We start from the raw sequence: 16,977 nt of genomic DNA on the forward strand, positions 1-16,977 counted from the left end.
TAATATCCTGACATAGACTTCCATATCTCCCTGTTGGTGTCCCTGCAGTTACTGACAACAAGCAAAGCTTTACATAATAAAGTATGTACACCTGATGGGTAAACACTTGTACAAAGAAATAAAACTGAGAATAATCTCTGACAAAACCAGATTCAAGCTGCATGTTTGCTGTGATGGATTATCTTTTCACTTCGAGTTTGTGAAGGTAAACAAGCTTGAATATCCTCTTCTGTACCCTGACACCACAGAGATTATTGTAAAAAGTCTAAGAAATAGAAATTGAGGCAAATAACACAAACAAAAATCCTGGCTACCGTATATACACACTGACATATTAAAAGATGAATGTACCTATGAGGTCCTGATGTGACAGCTGCAAGTACATTAGGTCCACTCCACAAACCACAGCCTCATAAAATACCTTTGCTATGAGAAAGAGCAGTATATGGATGTCATGAAAATTCATCATGCCAGGATTAAAAATTTAAAAAGGCCAATTCCCATAATAATTCATCCCAATTGCGAAATCAATCGCTGCAGGTTTTGGCTCAATATTTACCTTCACAAGTTATTGTAATTAGACTCTACCTTTAAATGTGGAGCTCCATTTTCCAATGTGAAACCATTAAGAGGAAGGCTTTATTGACTATTACCACAACAAGAGCTACAGTGCCGGTAGACGACGTATATCAAACTCGCTTTTAACTTTTAATGCACCACCCGAGTGTAAACAGGCTGACGGACTATATTTACAAAGTCTCAATAAAAAAAAAAATATTTACTATCATCTTCTAATGCAGTCAGAGTTAACGCAAATAACTCAGGGCCTCCAAACTTTTCTCATTAAGACCTCTGTGACACCAAACATTTAAAACACATGCAAGTCTGTTTCAGTCACATTAAGTCTGATCACGACCGCACACACTCTGTCTACTGTTTTAATCTCGTCACTGACAACTGTATATAGGAAAGCTACATTTTTCTCCTAATGACATTCAGTCATAAACATCTGAGCTCTTTTTTTCACTCTTTTCCTTTGCTTCAAACGGGAGACAACACCTGTAAGTCCAGAGCTGTGTACTGGCAAGAATCTGACGATACGATACGTATCATGATACAGATATCATGATAAAGGGGTTATGATTCAATATATTGCGATATATTGCGGGGTTTTTTTATCTTATTTTAGGAAAACTGTCATAGTATAAAGAACGCACAACCATATGCATAAAATCTGGGTGAAAAATTTACTTTTTTATGCCATCAGAACAGTGTGATCTGCATTTGCATTTATCACAGTACCTGTAACATCATAGCGCTACTTTGAGAAGGCGCATATCTTTGCAAACTAAATAAAGTATTGACTGAGTTCATTTTTGCATGTAAACTTAGTTAAAAATCAATAGTGTTTTTGAGAATCGATACAGTATCAGAAAACATGATATCCCGATATTTCCTTACTGTAGTGTGGCTTTGAGAAAGGTGGAAGCTGAAGGCGAGCAGCGACTTAACTGCACACAATGTTTCAGACATGTGGAAAATGTGTAACTTATGGCTGTATGATTAATAAAGCAACACATGGAACGTACTGAGAAACTACCGCTGTGTAGCAAACGTGACAAAATCTTTCCATACAACATATTGGAAACCGCAGTTGATTCGCTCACGATTGAGGAAATGAGCATTGATTCATTCAGTCAATTAGATCTTATGATTTATTTGAAAGTTAACTGAACGCAGCCTTGGAACAAATCATGCACTGTGTTTTACATAAGGTCAAATGAACAGTGATTGATAACTGAACGTCTGGGTGCACAGGAAGCATATGCGTTGAGTATACTGCTGAGTCAAAGCAGGCAGATCTTCAGATCTTGCAACTCATAACGCGTCACAAGGGAGCTTTCGTTCACACGGGCAAAAGTTGTGTCGATTAAAAATGGTTTGCAAATCTTTCTGGTAGCACCAAATATGTCCATTTAGAACCAATGTCAGCTGCTGTATGTTTCACAGATTTATCTGAAGTTACAAACAGGTGTTATGGGGTACTTTGACCACCTTTTGGTAACATCATAGTCTCTATACTGCTGCCTGTGTCATCACCTTCTATTGGTGCCTAAATCCGCCCAACCACCACTTTATCAGACTCCACTGTATCGTGACAGAAGGATTATTTACTCTCGGATCAAAGCAAGAAAAATTGTCCCATATTTAGGATTTGTCTGTCCCAAAAAAAAAAGAAGAAAAAGAATCATTTCACCCTAAACCAAGACCATATGCTCGTTATCTGAAGCAGGCCGTATAAAAGACAGACTTATAAGACCAAAGACATTAGAGACAAACTCAAGCCTAAACAAGGCGCTGCTAACCACAGACACAGAGTGGGGATGACATTTTGGGCATTTAGCAGACACTCTTTTCCACAGTGACTTCCAGTAACTGCGACAGGAGTATAAGCTCAAATCCCCAACTGTATCACCCACGTTACAAGCGGCTAAAATAAAGCAATTAAAGAGCCAGAACAATGTGGCCAGACGGTGAAACAAGTTCAAAGCTATTGTGTCCTTGAGATAGGAGCAAAACAAGAGACTGGGTAATATAGGAGCATGAGCTATGAGCCAAGAGGGCCAGAAGCCTTGCAAAAAGGTTTTTTTCCTTTAAATAAACTATGCGTGACAAATGGATGTTTTCCTTTATCTGAACTGCAGGCAGGGTTGAGATGAATAACGGCTGATTGCTCTAATAGATGCTATCTTTTCCTGCTTATTGGAAACAGTGACAGTTAGTTCACGTTCGTAAATAAATGGGACCAGAAATTAGAAATAAATGGGAGTTGTGCGTCCACATGAAGGAAAATACTTAAAACCCCTTGAGGGAAAAAAACATCCTATCCCATCTGATCTTCCTAGCTTTTAATACTATAGACGCTGCTTCATTGCTTGAGCACAGATTTTATAATCACACAGGAGCTTAATGGTGAGATATGGAGATGTCAGGTAAATGTCAGCTGTGAACACTTGTGCTATATTATTTGAGCAAAGCTTTCCTTACAGTTATGTGACACATCAGAATACACGAACGAAACAGGCAGAAGTCAAACTTCAGTCCTGGTTGATTTAGGATTCCCATTTGAGTGAAAACAATGAAGTTGTGCTCAAAGTTTAGCAGTCTGGAGTCTTTGGTTGCATCCAAAACTCCATACTAACATGCTATTTAATACGCTAAAAGAGTATGTACGATTTTTAAGTATGTCCAAAACCTTAGTATGAAACCAACAGTAAGCAAATTGCAGCCTATTTCTAATGAAATATTACAGTATGCAACACTGGATACTACGGCGGCATAAATGTCCCACAATGCAATGTGGTAAGGATGACAACGTTCATAACAGATGATGACGGACAGCTCTGTAACATCAATAAACTTAACTTAAAGTATAAGACTTCCCTTTGCTAGGCGAAATATACATTTTTTAAAATTAGCTCAGACTTTTATTCTCACAAATCGTTGTTTTGGTCGCATGAGGTTGACACGGGTTACCATGGTTACACGTCTCCAACCGGCAAGAAGGTTCTCAGGAAGTGACGACGTAAATTATTGCTCCTGGTGCCACTTCAGTCACAACTTATAGTTCATTCCTAAAGTGTCTTAACAATACAAAATATTTAGCTCAACTGACTTTAGGAGGGATGTTATCTCACACACTCATCTGTGGTGAGCAACAGGTATGTGAATGGGACTATTTGCGAGCATGTTAATACACCATCTACCCACAGAACAGCAATAATAAGCCAAGATTAACCGAAATCAGACTTTACAACAAGCTGAAACAGGACACAACTCTCAAAGACACGCGTCAGTCCGGACCAGAAGGAGAGAGACACCAGCGACTGAGGTTACGGCAGGGATTATTACTTGCAGTCTCTTTACTAATGACAGATTTTAGCAGGAAATGTAAGGCAAATAAAATACCTAAACTCACCCAAAACTCCTACAGTATCATGTAGAGGAGGTGCAGTAGAAGTTTGGCATAAGTTTTACTAACTGCTATCAGTCCTGTCAACTTTTTTTCTGTTGATGTACAGTATGTGTTCTTATAATATCTCGTGTAGGTGAGGTTATTGATTTTAATGTGTAACATTCAGTCCCGTCAGGTTTCTATACAACTTCTCAAGGTCTCCCACTATTTGCAAAAAATGTCTTGGAGTTCCTATCTTTATATAATAAACACTTTGGCTCCTATTGTCTCATGCTTTCTTTGCTTATAATTTCAGATTGCTAAACTTTTTTTAAAATGCACCAATACTCCAAAAAGTATATAAACAAAAAGCAAACTAACTTAATGATTATCAATTACAAGTTTGAAGAAAACTTCATAACAAACTTTCTTTCCAAACTCCTTTATGACGATGATGTTTTAAGGCAGTAAAATCAGGCACATATCCACCAATGAAATCGCTACGATTTCCCCCAGAAAAAGCCGTGTGGACTGGGTTAAAATCTCCTTTTACACTCCATCTCAAACCAGCATTTTTCCCCTTGTAACACAGAACCGCTTTGGAACGACCAAAGACAAATGCATGGCAGCCCACAAAATCACTACAGTTGTTCCTCATGTCTTACAGAACATCAAACCATCAATAAAACACGGGAGATACATTCCAGCTATAGTTGAACAGGACATTTCTGACTTCCCTCACTCCATGTGTTCTCCCTCTCTCTCTCTCTCTGTCTGTTTCTGTCTCTCCCTCTCAAAACTTTCTCTCTTCCCAGTTCCACCGCAGAGACTTCACATATTGCAGCCATATGAGTAAAGCCATGGCTGTCTCCACACACACACACAGGAAAAAAGTGCTGTGCTCTCTCCCTCTCTGTCTCACACACACATACGGGAAAAAAGTTTTACAAGCAGAGGTTCTCTTTAGGAAGTCGTCAACTGTTTTGACGTTTAATAGCAGCTACGAACAAGGCCGTAAGATACAATAATATCCAGTGTCTGGAAACAGGAACGATTTTTAAATGTTATAGAGCCAGATTGACACATCATTGTTTCAAAGAAAGTTGTTAAATGTTTGTAAAAGTCTAACGAAAGGTTGACGATGATGCATGACATCTGTTGATATAAGAACAAATTAGTTGGACAAGTTAAGAGCGACTACACACAGGCCTGGTCGTGTCGAAGGGGAAAACGTTAACGGGTTTTACGGACATGACAGGACAGCTAAGCAAAGTCTGGGAAATATTTCCAACTAAATTAAAAGTTGATGTCAGTTAAAAGCGCTTACTTACAAAGTACCTTGAGGTGTCATCATGAGAATCAAACTACAGAATCAAAATCATACGTGTCAGGTTGCCAAAAAAATAAAAAGTAGTAGAAAATCTTGTTTACATCAACAGGAATTTGTGGAACTATAAAAAATAAGTCACTATTATGCATGCAAATTTAAAACACTGTTTGAAAAAGTTATACATGGAGCTGTACGTGACGTAAAGTTACTGCAGAGACAGAAACACTTAGAGCTTCTATTATAAAACTTGCACCTCAACTTTGACTGTTTTTATGACTTTGTAAAATCTTTTATTTTGAAAAAAAAGTAATAAAACACAACCATTATTTGTCTTAATCCTAAATCTTACAGAAGATGAGTGGCTTACATTGCTGACTGTCCATGAAAAATAGTTATGTGCTTATTACAAAAGTCTAAACAAATACTCAGAGTTTATAGCCTCAGAATTAGATTTGTGTCAGCTTGTAAAAACTGCAAAAACAAACTCAAAAAGTTTCATAAATCATTTTGTGCTCATTTGTATTTTTCCTCACGTGATCCCCACAGTTTTTAGAGATGCGTGCCGCTGTGGCCGAGAGTACAAAACTTGCAAAAAAGTTGTCAGAGACTCCTTTAACGTAACTTTAAGGGGAAATATTGGAAGCCAGAACTAACATTATCAATTTAAAAGCTACTTTTTAAAGTGCATTTAAAAAAAGACGGTGTAGCATTTTATCACAATATCTGCTTGACATTGAAAAGCAGTGAAGATAAACATGTCCAGGATAAACCTGCTTTATATTTAAAATAGAAATAAGCCAGCAAAAAGGTGTTGCAACTTTACAAAAGTTATTCATTGAAATCACTTAATAAAATACAGCTTTTAACAAAACGCCTGTGAACAAGTGTGAGGTCAGAGCAAAGTCTCACGGGCCTGGCTCTGCTTTTTAAAAAACTGTACTGAGGTTATCTGTTGAATAAAAGTCGGTCCACACACACTAAGCAGTTCTGTAGGGGCCCAGAACTGGAGGAGACTGTGGAGGACTATGTAAAAAGCCTTCCTTGCAGTGTGTGCCTCATTGTGCTGCCTTCACATACTCTGCTCTCCCCACAGAGTTGTCATGCCTACCCAGCTCCCTTATCTCAAAGGAACATCACAGACAGGGTTGAGGAAGGGGGGGGGGGGACTTTTACAAAGTTGAGTGGAAATGCAACTTCCCGGCATCACTCATGAAAAAGTTGCAACAACAACAACAACAAACAAATAAAATGCACCACACATATGAGCTAATAAGTTAAGATAAGAGAGAAGGGGGAGCTTTTTTACACACAATTCACATCCACCATGCTTCCCTTGAACAATGAAAGAGGTGCAAAGAAACACACACAGCAACCATAAAGCACTTGACAAATCTCTTTCATCTAAAGTGTCACTTTACTTTTTTTTTTTTTTTTTTTTAGCCCAACAAACATCTTCTACTAATAACTTCTCTTTCTTTCTTTCTCTCCACCACAGTGCGTCACTCAGGAAAAAAAGAAATGTGAACTTGGAGAAGTTTTTTGCACTCACAATAAGTCATGAAAAAAGTTATCAATGAAAAAAAAAAAAAAAAAGTAACACATACATAGTAGCAGTTTACACGAGGTTGGAGTTAGAGTTTGAGTGACAAAATCACTCCACAAGTCACCGGCTTCTTTCTAGCAAAAGTCAGGATATCATAAATTAATCCCCCCCCAAAAAAAAAAAAAAAAAACAAGAATCAAAACTTCACACAAAAAAAAAAGAACACAAACCTACTTGAGGGAGTCTCCTTGTTTTGCCGGCTTGTTGACTTCAAACTCTTTAAAATCAAAGCAGTAGCCTCCTCAATTTGTATTAGTGTAGCGTTTAAGGTTGTGTCCTAACCTAAATGTGCCATGTGAATTCAAAGCTTCTCTCCTTTTCCTCTCTCTCTCTCTCTCTCTCTCTCTTTCTCTCTCATTCAAGCAGAAGCAGAAGATTCTCTCCGTCGCGAGCTCAGGCCGTTATAGTTACATAAGGACGCAAACCGACTGCTGCCCGTCGTAAAAAAAAAAAAACCTTACTAACGTGCAAACAGAGCAATATATAAGTCTCCTTTAAACGCACCATTCATAGCCCCGGTTTCCCTTTCAAAGACGAACAAAATATCATCCTCCCACTTGTCCGAGGAGAGCATGCATTTCGCCATCTACAACTCCAACGTCGCAGATGCATTTTGTTTTTTTACAACACTGCACCAACTAGTAGTAGCTACAGAGACAGGAGGGCTGTGTGTGTGTTAGTTTCTTTTTGCTGCTTGCTTACCTGTTGATCAAAAAATAAAGCCCTCTTTTTCTTTCTCTCTCAGTGTGTGTCTCTCTCTTTCAGCAGCCTTGTTAAGATGGTGGCTGGCTGGCTGTGGCTGGCTGGCTCGTCTCTTTGTGGGGTTTTTTTTTTTGTTTGTTGATGGTGTCGGACGGGGTGACAGTGTCTTGGCTGGTCTGAGAGGGAAAGAGAGATAGTTAAGCGGCAACACTGTTAAACTACACCGACTGGTTAGTGAGATTTGCTCTCTGGGTAAATATTATTGCAATATTCTCCCGATGTTATTGTTATTTAGCGCAAACCCAGAAGCTGACCGGATTTTTTTTTGTGCTGGTCACAGCCAAACCCAAACTGAGCAGCTCGCTATCTTCTTATTTATTTATTTATTTTTTTTTTGTTCAGACTAGTGTTATCGCTTTGCTGTGACAGGACCTCTCTCTCTCTCTCTCTCTCTCTGTACGCTGCTGTGGGCATTACGTCAGAGGAGGAGGAAGACACAGCAGCTCTATTAATATCAAGAAGCCACCCGAAGACTGACTCTTAAAGCGACACACACACACACACACACACTGTAATCTCACTTCTTTACGCAGTTAATACTAAACCAAATCAATTACTCCACTATAGTCAAAAACACTGACACTCACTCAGTGTCACTTATTTGTAAAAGTTAATACATTACACTACAAAAAACACAAGAACACTGACTCTTAAAGGAACACATACTGTAATATTTTATTTGCACAGTTAATACTAAACTCAAAAATCAAAAACACTGTTAAAAGTTAATAACAAAATCAAATCAACTAATACACTAAAATCAAGAAGACAGACTTAAAGGGACACACACTGTAATCTCACTTCTTCACGTTAATACTAAACCAAATCAATTACTCCACTATAGTCAAAAACACTGACTCTTAAAGTGACACTCACTCAGTGTCACTTATTTGTAAAAGTTAATACATTACACTACAAAAAACACAAGAACACTGACTCTTAAAGGAACACATACTGTCATTTTTTATTTCCACTAAACTCAAAAATAAAAAACACTGACTCTTTAAGTGACGCACACTGTAAACTCACTTCAACGTGAATAAAACTAAACCAAATCATTTAGTCCATTAAAATAAAAAATGCTAACTCTTAAAGTGATACAAACTGTAATGACACTTATTTACGCAGTTAATACTAAACCAAATCAATTACTCCACTATAGTCAAAAACACTGACTCTTAAAGTGACACTCACTCAGTGTCACTTATTTGTAAAAGTTAATACATTACACTACAAAAAACACAAGAACACTGACTCTTAAAGGAACACATACTGTCATTTTTTATTTCCACAGTTAATACTAAACTCAAAAATAAAAAACACTGACTCTTTAAGTGACACTCAATCAGTGTCACTTATTTGTAAAAGTTAATACATTACACTACAAAAAACACAAGAACACTGACTCTTAAAGGAACACATACTGTAATCTCACTTCTTTACGCAGTTAATACTAAACCAAATCAATTACTCCACTATAGTCAAAAACACTGACTCTTAAAGTGACACTCACTCAGTGTCACTTATTTGTAAAAGTTAATACATTACACTACAAAAAACACAAGAACACTGACTCTTAAAGGAACACATACTGTAATATTTTATTTGCACAGTTAATACTAAACTCAAAAATCAAAAACACTGTTAAAAGTTAATAACAAAATCAAATCAACTAATACACTAAAATCAAGAAAACAGATTTAAAGTGACACACACTGCAATCTCACTTTTACGCAGTTAATACTAAACCAAATCAATTACTCCACTATAGTCAAAAACACTGACTCTTAAAGTGACACTCACTCAGTGTCACTTATTTGTAAAAGTTAATACATTACACTACAAAAAACACAAGAACACTGACTCTTAAAGGAACACATACTGTAATCTCACTTATTTACGCAGTTAATACTAAAACAAATCAATTACTCCACTATAGTCAAAAACACTGACTCTTGAAGTGACACTCACTCAGTGACACTTATTTGTAAAAGTTAATACACTACACTACAAAAAACACAAGAACACTGACTCTTAAAGGAACACATACTGTCATTTTTTATTTGCACAGTTAATACTAAACTCAAAAATCAAAAACACTGTTAAAAGTTAATAACAAAATCAACTAATACACTAAAATCAAGAAGACAGAATTAAAGGGACACACACTGTAATCTCACTTCTTTACGCAGTTAATACTAAACCAAATCAATTACTCCACTATAGTCAAAAACACTGACTCTTAAAGTGACACTCACTCAGTGTCACTTATTTGTAAAAGTTAATACATTACACTAAAATGTAAGAACACTGACTCTTAAAGGAACACACACTGTAAATATGTTTTATTTCTATTTGGAAATAACAGTGTATACCAAACTTTACAGATAGTTATACATAACTCTTTTCCCGTTTCAATGTACATGTACAGTGTATATGCATATGCACGAAAAGAGGCATGCGGATACCACTTGTGAGTCAACTCAGTCTTCTGGAACACTGTAAATATTTAATTTACGCAGTTAATACTAAACCAAATCATTTAGTCCATTAAAATAAAAAACACTAACTCTTAAAGTGACACACACTGTAATCTCACTTCTTTAAGCAGTTAATACAAAAACCAAATCAATTACTCCACTAGAATCAAAAACACTGACTCTTAAAATGACACACACTCAGTGTCACTTATTTGTAAAAGTTAATACACTGTAATATTTTATTTACACAGTTAATACAAAACCAAATCGACTAATACACTAAAATCAAGAAAACAGATTTAAAGTAGCACACACTGTAATCTCACTTTTACGCAGTTAATACTAAACCAAATCAATTACTCCACTATGATCAAAAACACTGACTCTTAAAGTGACACTCACTCAGTGTCACTTATTTGTAAAAGTTAATACATTACACTACAAAAAACACAAGAACACTGACTCTTAAAGGAACACATACTGTAATATTTTATTTCCACAGTTAATACTAAACTCAAAAATCAAAAACACTGTTAAAAGTTAATAACAAAATCAAATCAACTAATACACTAAAATCAAGAAGACAGACTTAAAGGGACACACTGTAATCTCACTTTTACGCAGATAAAACTAAACCAAATCAATTACTCCACTATAGTCAAAAACACTGACTCTTAAAGTGACACTCACTCAGTGTCACTTATTTGTAAAAGTTAATACATTACACGACAAAAAACACAAGAACACTGACTCTTAAAGGAACACATACTGTCATTTTTTATTTGCACAGTTAATACTAAACTCAAAAATCAAAAACACTGTTCAAAGTTAAAAGAAAATCAACTAATACACTAAAATCAAGAAGACAGAATTAAAGGGACACACACTGTAATCTCACTTCTTTACGCAGTTAATACTAAACCAAATCAATTACTCCACTATAGTCAAAAACACTGACTCTTAAAGTGACACTCACTCAGTGTCACTTATTTGTAAAAGTTAATACATTACACTAAAATGTAAGAACACTGACTCTTAAAGGAACACACACTGTAAATATGTTTTATTTCTATTTGGAAATAACAGTGTATACCAAACTTTACAGATAGTTATACATAACTCTTTTCCCGTTTCAATGTACATGTACAGTGTATATGCATATGCACGAAAAGAGGCATGCGGATACCACTTGTGAGTCAACTCAGTCTTCTGGAACACTGTAAATATTTAATTTACGCAGTTAATACTAAACCAAATCATTTAGTCCATTAAAATAAAAAACGCTAACTCTTAAAGTGACACACACTGTAATCTCACTTCTTTAAGCAGTTAATACAAAAACCAAATCAATTACTCCACTAGAATCAAAAACACTGACTCTTAAAATGACACACACTCAGTGTCACTTATTTGTAAAAGTTAATACACTGTAATATTTTATTTACACAGTTAATACAAAACCAAATCGACTAATACACTAAAATCAAGAAAACAGATTTAAAGTAGCACACACTGTAATCTCACTTTTACGCAGTTAATACTAAACCAAATCAATTACTCCACTATAGTCAAAAACACTGACTCTTAAAGTGACACTCACTCAGTGTCACTTATTTGTAAAAGTTAATACACTACACTAAAAAAAACACAAGAACACTGACTCTTAAAGGAACACATACTGTCATTTTTTATTTGCACAGTTAATACTAAACTCAAAAATCAAAAACACTGTTCAAAGTTAAAAGAAAATCAACTAATACACTAAAATCAAGAAGACAGAATTAAAGGGACACACTGTAATCTCACTTCTTTACGCAGTTAATACTAAACCAAATCAATTACTCCACTATAGTCAAAAACACTGACTCTTAAAGTGACACTCACTCAGTGTCACTTATTTGTAAAAGTTAATACATTACACTACAAAAAACACAAGAACACTGACTCTTAAAGGAACACATACTGTCATTTTTTATTTGCACAGTTAATACTAAACTCAAAAATAAAAAACACTGTTCAAAGTTAAAAGAAAATCAACTAATACACCAAAATCAAGACGACAGAATTAAAGGGACACACACTGTAATCTCACTTATTTACGCAGTTAATACTAAAACAAATCAATTACTCCAATAAAATCAAAAACACAGACACTTAAAGTGACACACTGTAATCTCACTTTTTTACGCAGTTAATACTAAACCAAATCAATTACTAAAAAAAAATCAAAAAACACTGACTCTTAAAGGATCACATACTGTAATCTCACTTTTACGCAGATAAAACTAAACCAAATCAATTACTCCAATAAAATCAAAAACATTGATTCTTAAAGCGACAGACACTAATATTTTATTTACACAGTTAATACTGAACCAAATCAACTACTAGACCTTCATTAAAATCAAGACCATTGACTCTTAAAGTGACACACACTGTAATCTCACTTATTTACGCAGTGGATAGCCTACTAAATCAAATCAAGTACGCCACTAAAATCATAAACACTGACTCTTAAAGGTCTTATTGATAACATTTTTATGTAGACAAATATAAAAAAAATTTAAAAAATACATTAACAGAGCCTTTAGAAAGGTGCTGAATCAAAGCATGGCTTTTCCTGAAGAAAAAAATATGATTGTTAATTAATAATAAAAAATAATAATTCCAAAATGAATGTTTTGTTTATCTCTGTCTCTTAAAGTGGCATGCCGCAATCTCACTTATTTACAGAATTAAAACTAAAAAAATAAATAAAAAAATCCCAGTGTGACTTTAGTGACAGAAAATGTTGTTAATTGAATTTCCTACATAGTAACTACAGAAATAAAATCAAGAGAATTGACTAAAATGACGCACAGTGTAGTCTGAATAAATTAAAGGAACTATCACGTTTTCATTGTAAACACTGCATTAGCATGCTCTGCAGTCAAAATAAATGTATATGTGCACCAGGACGCAGATGAAAACATGAAGCCCTGTTACAGCATGAGATACAAACAATATTGGGACCCATTCAATTAAACATTGCTCTACAGCACTACTAGTGGTGGAAAAACTCCACAAGGTATCTTTAAGTCTTCAGTTAAACACACTAACCCAATTTATTCCCACTGGTGGAAGTTGTACTAACATCCTTTACTTGAGTAAAAGGATTAAGTAGCATTAATACAGTGTTAAAATATTAATACCAAATACTCTATTACAAATAAAATCCCTGCATTCAAATGTGCATAAGTATTAGCAGCAAAATGTAATTAAATATCACAACTAAAGATCAGCATTCTAACAAATGGCCCCTTCAGATTGTTGAACAACATGTGATTACAATTCTGATTCATACTAATCGTATCCTTTCTGCACAAGGTTAAGGTAAATGGGACAAATAAGACACAGCGATGCTTCATAATCTTATACTTAATTAAAAAAAACAACAACAATGTAGTTTATGACTAAATTAGACATTTATTTGACCATCTACAGTTTTCTACAATTTGCTGTATAGTATATTTGCACTAAGCTCTTGGATAGTTTTATTGGTTTAATTTAAGACCATTTGATGAATCCATAAAATGAACCACATGCAAATATCTTACTATAGCATTAAAAAGCATTGAAAATGTAAATCAACCTTTCTCTGCCTCAAAATACATGGAAACTCAAGCTCTCATAGCTCTCAAAACCTCGGGCAATCTGATTTTTTTTAAAAATGTATTTAATCTGAAACAAATTTGATGTGGTCTCTCCTCTACACTGCAAGATCAGAGGAGCATACATATTAATAACTCTTATTTGGTATCACTACCTATTTAACCAGAGGGCAAATGAAACCTGGGCCAGCATGATCAAAATCTCAATCAGTAAATGGATTTATGAAATGATAATTTACCTAGTCTTGGGCAGCTGATGCATCTACTGGTAAGCTCTGCAGATACAGTATAGTTAATGTTATAACTCTAATATCAGCTTGTATGATCTTCTTTTATATTATTCCAGATTTGATATCCTTGTTAGGTTCTAAAGCTAACGGCTGGTGGGCAGACCCGTAGATGAGGCAGGAGTCCAAGTTCAAAATGCAAAGCAGTTACACAATTATTAACATTAAATCAAATATATCAAGAGAAATAGCGTGCAGTAATTAAAGTAAATCAAGTATTAAATCAGGAAATTAACTTACAAAACAAATAAAACATAGTAGGGGTCAAAGATAGAGCAAAGGCTGGAAGGCAGCATATATAGCCTCGATGAGGTTAAGTGATTGCACCTGAGGAGGGCGATTCCTTCCAGGCAGGAGTGGTTGGCCCAATCCCAATGTCCCCCCTAAGGCCTTAAGCCCTGAACCCTCAGGGACTTAACTGACATCACCTGGTAAGTGCTCGAGTGCGAGAGGCTGTAAGGGCCTGAAATGGTATGAATAGGACATATCACGTTACCTTGACCACGCCCAAACATGTTATGTGGGTTTGGGTTTTTTTATTTTACGTTTTTTACTTTCTTCATGGCCAAGGCACTTAAGGGACCGCCTGCCTGATTTGAACGTCTTCCACGCTATGAATTGTGGGTCTCTCTCTGGGAAGCCTCTGTGGCTTCTAGGTGCCGACGGGGGGGTCGTGTTTACCGTGTTCAGTAGAACAGTCCATATGAACGCTCCCCTCATGTGGTATTCACGACCTCGTAAGGGTAAAGTTTCTGAAAGCTCCGAGTTCACAAGTTGTGTTTGTTGACGTTGTCAGAAAGTACATTTTTCATTGCATATGTTGATATATTGTAATTTTAGTCGTATATTGTTTTTCTTTGTATCTTGATAATGAGGAAAATGTTGATATTCCCAATGGCCTCATCTTTTTCCTTTTGTCATTATGCCTTTGCATTTCCTGCATTATTTTTACCCACTTGCTTGCTTGCTGAATTGTAAGCCTCTGTGGCTTCTAGACGCCGACAGTAACGTTATTATTGCCGTTGCTTAGCAGCGGTGTTCTCACGACTTAACCACTTGAACGCCAAGCATATTGTGTACACGACTTCCCACGTGTAAACACGAGCTCCCGAGTTTCATTTGAAGGCACCAATGGTAACGTGAAGCGCTGTCCCATTCTTATTTATACCATTTCAAGCCAGGTGACGTCAGTAAAGTCCCTGAGGGTTCAGGGCTTAAGGCCTTCAGGAGGACATTAGAATTGGGCCTTGTTCTTTCTGCCTCAGGTGTAATCATGTGACATCTTGATTGGGACTTCTGATGATCCTTGTTGACCACAGGAGCCAGACTTCTTGTCAAATATCATCCGATTTAACGGATGCTTTTATGCAAGCTACCTTATGGTGTCATGCAGATGTTTACTGTGGACGAGTCAAATGGAAACCAAGCAACCGAAGGACGAGATGAATGTTTTAGTAGGCTATTGCGTATTCAGTCAGGCCTTCAGACTTTTTATAGTGGCCATAATGCAAAAATAATCAAAGAATAGTTTACAGGAATGTTGTAGGGGGACTGAGTGACATAAATAATGAATATGCCCTTGTTAGCTCGGTATGAAAACCAGGCTGTTGGCTAAGTCTCTCCCCCTTCCCTTCACAGTCCTTCTCCCATTGCCCCATGGGGAGGAAGGGACTGTGAACTTTTTAGTTTCTTTTTCAAAACACTGCCCTTCAAAAGCCAAAGGTACGATTTTTTTGCTAACAAAGGCAATACCGCAGCCTCCGGGCATACACACTGCTGGATCCACCACCTCCTGAGTGGTGCAGGCTTTGGACGGACCACAGAGAAAAAAGTCACATTGAAGAAATAATACACCTGCCACCTGCCGCAAGTCTTGCACATAAACCCCCCATTGATTTCTTTTTGAAATGTCTCATTTTCTTGCCTTCCTCCAATATTTTCTTCATTTCTTCAACTATTTCTTCAACAAATATATTGTTTACGGCCCAGTCCCATAGTTTCCTCTTCTTATTTGAAACTAATATTGTCCTGTTGGTAAAGAAAATCTTTTGTTTCCTGCACCCAACAACAGGGGGTGTATACGATAAAATACAATATAGTCCAGCAATCTTGCTTGTGATGACACATCTACCTGTGACAACACCCACAAAACTTTCTTCTTGTTTTGTGTTGTCACTGTCATCACTTTGTTTGAATTGTTGTGTGAATAATATTGTCACAGCCCTTTTTTTTTTCTGCGCCTCCTCAATGTGGCATCTGAAATATATGGATTCTTCCTCTGTTTTCAAGGTATATTTGTCACATCCCTCTATCACTTCTCTCGTCTTGATCTGTCTGCTGTCTCTGCTGTCTCTCTCATGTAGTCATAAAGGGGGACTGTTAAGGGAGCAAACCAGAAAGCAGCATCCATAAAATTTCATATCTGAGCCGGCCCTAGGCGGTATCCATCCATAGGGGGCCCCAAATGATGAGAAAAAAAAATCTAAATTTATAACTTCAACTATTTTTTGCTAATATTATTTCAAAATATTACAAAAAAAGAGCCTCCAACAACATAACTATTAAATAGGCCCTATTTTCTTGGTTGCCGGCAGCATCACCCAAATGATTGGTGGTTGAATTGACCCTTCCTAAGTCCCGCCCCTTTTCACTCTGTGCTCGGTCAACATTCCCCTTTACTGATGGGTTATACATGTACTACATGCTATGTCTGTTCAAAGGTAACATTACTATGTAAGTCACATTACATTTGTGTTGATTTTGGTGGTCCCTGTGGACAAAAGCGGTAGTGTTTTCCGAGCACCAGAGTCCCTTTAGAAAACCTCTCATTTTACTGCAGCAGGGTCTGAAAGTCTCCTCCGGCGCTGTCCTGGTTCTGGTTCTCCCGTGCTCCCTTCCCTCTAGCGGGCC

General features: G+C 36.4%; 1 protein-coding gene across 4 annotated transcripts in view; it reads right to left on the reverse strand.

Moving 5' to 3' along the window:
* The window catches only part of trps1 (trichorhinophalangeal syndrome I), a 303,601-nt gene that overhangs the window by 125,830 nt on the left and 160,794 nt on the right, over positions 1–16,977 (reverse strand). The window contains exon 1 of one of the 4 annotated variants that reach the window (XM_037794961.1): positions 7,591–8,159. The exons of 1 other annotated variant lie outside the window; for it this stretch is intronic. The gene's annotated coding sequence lies outside the window, so the exon portion shown is untranslated. Of the gene's footprint in view, positions 1–7,058; positions 7,493–7,590; positions 8,160–16,977 lie in introns of those variants that run through there. 2 more of the 4 variants (XM_037794963.1, XM_037794962.1) reach the window with 2 other exon arrangements.

Source organism: Sebastes umbrosus, chromosome 15 (assembly GCF_015220745.1).
Source record: "Sebastes umbrosus isolate fSebUmb1 chromosome 15, fSebUmb1.pri, whole genome shotgun sequence".
Classification (NCBI taxonomy): domain Eukaryota; kingdom Metazoa; phylum Chordata; class Actinopteri; order Perciformes; family Sebastidae; genus Sebastes; species Sebastes umbrosus.